Source organism: Patiria miniata, unplaced genomic scaffold, assembly GCF_015706575.1.
Source record: "Patiria miniata isolate m_02_andy unplaced genomic scaffold, ASM1570657v1 HiC_scaffold_24, whole genome shotgun sequence".
NCBI classification, from domain to species: Eukaryota; Metazoa; Echinodermata; class Asteroidea; order Valvatida; family Asterinidae; genus Patiria; species Patiria miniata.
Window position 1 is genome coordinate 17,504,306 of NW_024037063.1, and position 6,245 is coordinate 17,510,550.

Genomic DNA, 6,245 nt, shown 5'->3' on the forward strand with positions numbered 1-6,245 from the left:
GGCCCCCCATATGGCTCTTCGCTTACCATCGTGTTTTTCCTCCAACTGTACCAGCATCTGAATACACTTGGACATGTAAACCTGGTAGGCCTATTCCTGCAAACCGATTGCTACCAAATCGTCACTTCTCAAGTTCAAGTGAATCCTGCTGCAGCAAATTCAAACCCAACCATCTCTGCACCGTTTTGGCACTTCTGCTTTCTGGGGACATTTATCCCAATCCCGGACGCGAATTTTGTTGTCCCAAACGACATCCGCATACATGTTTGTTTAGCGCCCTCTACGATACTTTTTTGATACGCACGCAGGCAAATAATTATTTGTTTCCCCGTTTTGGCGAGCAGTGCGACAGCTCAGTCGATAGAGGGTAGGATTTTGCACCGCGAGGTTGCGGGATCAAATCTCAGTTTTGCACCCGATATTTTTTTCCTTTTCTAACGTTAGGCTTTGGAGGATTTTTTTTAAGGGAAATAAAGTCCGAATTTCATAACGTTCAAATTCACTTATTTTTTCAAATTTTATATTTTCTTCTCATGTTTTTATAAAAGTTAAGTCCAAAACGCCATAAGGTACACCCATGTGGAAGTCGTTTGGGAGAAAAAAATTCGCATCCCGGACCTCGTGAAAAATACGCCAGTATTTACCCCTGTGGTGTATGTGAGTACCCAGTAACTTGGAATTGTACACTCTTAACACTTTGGGCAAAATATGTTGACATGTAGACCAACGTTGGTCAACATATCAACAGGTAAAACTGTTGGGCAAATTCTGGAGGGGGTGTTTTTATACTGTTTCATTGGAACTTGATCTCAATTGAACAACCGGAACTTGTTGCAAACTGTGAGTTAGAATGGGTCAAGGTTTAACTCCAAAATAGCAGGGAACTACTGATCGGATATTTCTATATGCCTTGTTGAAATGCCAGTGACATGAACGCAGCAGATCGTTAAAAAAAAAATTACAAACGGTATCAGGTAAGCATATCATCCTCGCAGAAGATTTCAACTGCCCCAACATTGATTGGGACAATTGCACTGTCAACCCAAGAAGCAGTGACACGCACATACAACAAAACTTAGGTCCTCATATTATGTAAATTCTGATCTGATACTGCAACCTTTGCATAGGGGCCCGCAAAAAAACGAACCCTCGATTTCCGCAGCAGGCCCTGGCAGTATAGTATAACGTAAATGAAAAAAAACACACAGAGAAAGATTCGTCTATATCACTTACGTTAGTGGAGTTTATGTCGCGTTGTGCCCAACAGTAAAACTAGTCAGAAACCAGATTTGTTAACTTATCCGTTCGAAACTGCAGCGGATGTGTTTTCCGATGGGACCGAACTGCCGAATATATCAAATTTGGAATTATACGGAAATTTCCAGGAACGTTTCGCAATACATGAAACGGGAATACCCTAATTACTTTTTAGGCCTCAATTATAGCTATAATAATGATTGCAGGGTGAAAGATCAGGTTTACGGCCTGAATCACAATGTTGCACAAAGGTCGAGTAGACTATTTACCTTTCTATTTTTGTCATCGTTGGGCGCTATTTTGTATGTGCTGCACATGGAAATTAATTTAACCCTTTGTTTGCAACAAATTTTACAAAAAAGTGCATTAGTCGCAAAACCTGCACAAAAGTTGCAAAACAGCCTCATACAATGCATAAGAAAAGAGAGTTTTATCAAGTCCTTAATAGGCTAGTGTTTGTTGGTTATTCGGCATTCCCAACAATACAACGATACGTATATAAATGTTCTTCATTTTCTCGACGTTGACCTTTCTATTGTTTGCCAACCCGTCGTTATAGTATTGACCCACGACGCTATATACAAGTAATGAATGTCTGTGAGTGCAATTGTAAGAATAATTTCATGAGGTGACAGATGGAATGTTCCATTCTACGAGGCGAAGCCGAGTTGATTGGAACATTTCATCTGTCACTGAATGAAATTATTTTTTCCATTGCACGAATGTAACACATTCATTATTTGTTTTATATAACACCTGAATAATTCCTTGTCACCTGATGGCTTGATTTGTAAACTGATGTTTACAAAGTTATCAATATTCTACTGAGAAAAACCGGTGGTTCACTTTCAATATTCAATAGCCTTTGAAGAAGATGCAGTTACAAACTGAACTTTTCTGTAGACAAAAACTAAAAGAGGTTATCCCCAATAAAGCAGAAAATTATTCCTTAGACTCTTCTTTCCCAGGATGGGCAATTTATAAGTGATCTGAGTTGATCTCACCGACATTGCTGAAACATTCAGCGATAATTTTACAACAATCGAAACACGTATGGCGAGTAATGCCCCTCCATGTGAACTTGAGGTGGACTATGATATCCACTCATTGTTATAGATTCACTCGATGAAAAATGACTGCCCGAGATTACAGAAGACTATGTTCAAAAGCAAATATCATCAACGTCGGTCGGAAAAAACAACAGGTCCGAATGGAATAAGTGTGAAAAAGATTAAAATAGCGTCTCCGTACAGAACTAAATCCTTAACGCACATCTTTAACGATAAGATGCGAACAATACAGGGATACCCTAGAGAGTAGAAACACGCCTTAATTCACAAGGGTGGAGACAACACAACTAACTTTCGGCCTATTTCTATACTGCCGATCATCCCTAAGATTCCAGAAAGAATCTCGTGTTGAATTGGATCTCGTGTTCAATGAACACGAGAACAGGGTTCCAAATTACGATAACAAATACGTGAGCAGTGTTCGCAAACAAGATTTTCACTCCCCACTTATTGGGGAAAAGATAAACAGAACGTCAAGAACAGAGATGGCAGATTTAGGCCCCTACCGGAACTTGCATTGACATTTGTGTATATTTATCATTGAAAGCATTCATTCAGTGCAGGAGCAGTTAGCTAAAAAAAATTGTAGGTGGTTATCCGCTCCGTTCACAAGTACCTTCTCACCGGCAAAGAAAGTACAGTTGGGGGCTACCGAACGACGCCATCTTGCCTGACTGCAATATTTTGCCGTGAAGCGCGGCCACTGCATACAAATCCCCTGGTGTACGTGCGTCACACACAATGAATAGTCCGTGGGCTATGGGGGGTCCCAGTGCACCCCCCCCCCCAACCCACCGCCACCGATATTTTTTTTTATCCTTGGCATGTCCCCAATAGGAACAAAGATGTTAACAGTGAACATTTAGGGATGCTCTCTCTCAGGAGGCCAATTATTGGAATTTCCTATGATTGAGCTTAGAAGGCATTTTCTTAGCACTAGCGTTTGAAGGGGACAAAACAAAATGCCATAACCTGAGCAGACCTTGACTGATCTTAATCAAACTCAGCACACTTATCCTTCATTAAAAGGTTTTTCAGCAATTATTATTTGTTGCCATGGAAACCAACTATGAAGGGCGCTACAGTCGAACGAAATATATATACATGTTTATTTTGAAAATTTTCCGAAAAGTTGCTCATCATTAACCTTACAGCTTACATTTCGTCTTGAAAGCCACCAAATCATCAAACAGAAGTTAAGTTATGATTGCCCAACTTCTGATGAGCTAATTTGAGAGTGAGGTTGTGGCAAATTGAAAATTATATACATTTTTAATAAGTTAAACAACGTCCTGTTGAATCTAGGTTCTGGTATTCTTAGCCTTTGGGTTGGTAGGTGTCAGTTCAATCTTCCAGATACATGCATACCTTTTCCAATTTTGGTTAAGCTTGACAATGTATATGTTCATATATTTATCTTCCTAAAAATGCATTGAATCGTCATGAAAACCGTCTACAGAGCCTGACTCTATACCCAGATATACATAAAAATGTTTATACATTTTTCAATAAGTAGAGATTTTGTACGTTTTTAGTCTAAGTAACAGTTAAATAAAAGGAAAAATCAAAAATATGAACATAAAGTTGATCCATTCTAGCCTGTTGGATCCATACTTGTAAACACAAATGAGGTAAAATATTAAAATTACTTAATTTATGGAAGATTTTGTCATCGCAAACTATGCTTATGTCGCTAATCTAAGCATAGATGGGAATATTCTTAGCTCAGCGATGGACGTACGGGAGGAACAATAGTCAACAGAAACACATGCAACTATCAAATAATTATTGTCCCACTGAAGTTGAGCATCTGTTTACATTTTCCACTGCTTCGGATTGAAACTACCCCAAAAGTTGATTTTGAGTTGACCCCAAGAGAAGGTTTTGTATCAGCATAGTTCACCTGTTTGTGGTTCATTTTGTATTTAAACCCTGAAAGAATCAGTTTAAGATTAAACAAAGAGATGAGACTTATTTTTTTTAGTTTGTGAGGGTCTTACAAGAACCAGGGGAAACTCCAGGGTTTGGGACATATGACAGTACACTTTGCTCTTCGTCAGGAGCAAGAGGGATTCCAACACCCAAAGGGTGTAGGAGGACTGGGGCAGGACATGCTACATGCACATGTAGCTGATCATTGGAGTATCAAGGAAGTTGTGAATAAGGGTTGTCAGTGGTATAGGGGACCCAGTGGCGTAGCCAGGAATTTTCAGTGGGGGGGGGGGGGGGGGGGGGGCTGGAACATTTCATGGTGGGCGACATGTAAATCAATGATAATTTTTTTAGAAACTCAAAATCTCAGTGGGGGGGGGGGCGACTGGGGGCGATCTTTTAAATGAGGTTTGCCCTTCACCGACGTATAAACACTGTATACTCAGTGTGTTACCTCCGGAGTGAAAGTTGGAAAAAATAACTCCGGTGGGACTCGAACTCATGACCTCCTGCTTTCTAGTGCAGATGTCTTACCACTCGACCACCGAGCTAACGGGATCGGTTGGCTGGTTTGAATCAGGCGTACATAGCAGCGGGTACCGTATTAACTATTTAGCATATGGAATTTTTGCGTCGGGATGATGTAACTCAAATTAGGTTTGCCCTTCACCGACGTATAAACACTGTATACTCACTGGGGGTGACCTTTCGCATGTGACCCTAATTAATGGGCCTTTTAGGTATAGGAGAACCTTGGTCGGGGAAGTAGAGGAAAAGAAGATTCTCTTACCCATGCTGCTAGATGATGAAGGTGCTATCACTTGACGATGAAGGAGCCAAACATGTGGTCTGTGCTCTGCCGTGATGATGTTGGTCTGCTCATTTTTTTTCCATGAATATATTGGCCAGAATTGATGACAGGTCAGTTGGCGCTGAGTATGTTGTCAAAGAAAGAAATGACTCCCAAGCAGACTACTCTGACAGCGTTTGACTGGAGGGTGAGGTCTGAGGGTAAGATGGCAAACTCTCAGAACTCTTAATACACACCTTGAAGTTATTATAAAGTCTGCATTTGACAAAGTGGTGCTGTCCTTGTCAGTTTAGAGGATGTGATTGGACTTGTCTTGACAAAGGGAGGTGATGGCTGCACGATCTTGTCTGTAGATTTTGGAATTGGCTGGCTTGTGTTTCCGGAGGGCTCGATGGATCTGCATGTGGACCTCGCCGGTGATGAACTTGTAAAGATGACAGAAGCTGAGCTAGCGCAATGGATGATCTCTTTGACTGCGATGATTTGAAGACTGGGGCGAAGTTAACCTAAGCCCACGACCGTGATCTCTTTAGGAGACAAGAATCTGTGACTTTGCTGTCTTAGGGAGTGGACATGGGCTGGAGTGCCCCCCCCCCCCCCCCGCAGTGACCAAAAAGTTCACAAATAAGGCAATTTGTCACTTGTGAGAGCCCTTCAGCCCCCCCCCCCCCCGGCAGCCTCACCCCCCCCCCCAGCAAAAACCACTCTGGATCCGCCCTTGTTGATATTTACATGTGTAATGTTGACTAATGTACCGTTACCTCCCATATGTCCATCGCTGAGCTAAGAATATTCACATCTATGCTTAGATTAGCGACATAAGCATAGTTTTGTGATGACAAAATCTTCCATAAATTAAGTAATTTTCAATATTTTACCCCATTTGTGTTTACAAGTATGGATCCAACAGGCTAGAATGGATCACATCCATGTTGCTATTTTTGATTTTCTTTTTATTTAACTGCCACTAAGACTAAAAACTCACAACATCTCTACTTATTGAAAAATGTATATATATTATTACATTTATCTGGGTATAGGGTCAGGCTCTGTAGACGGTTTCTATGACAATTGAAAGCATTTTAGAAAGATAAATATATGAATAAATACCATGTCGAACTTATGCAAGTTTGGTAAAGGTATGGTCATGTATCTGGAAGATTGGCCTGACACCT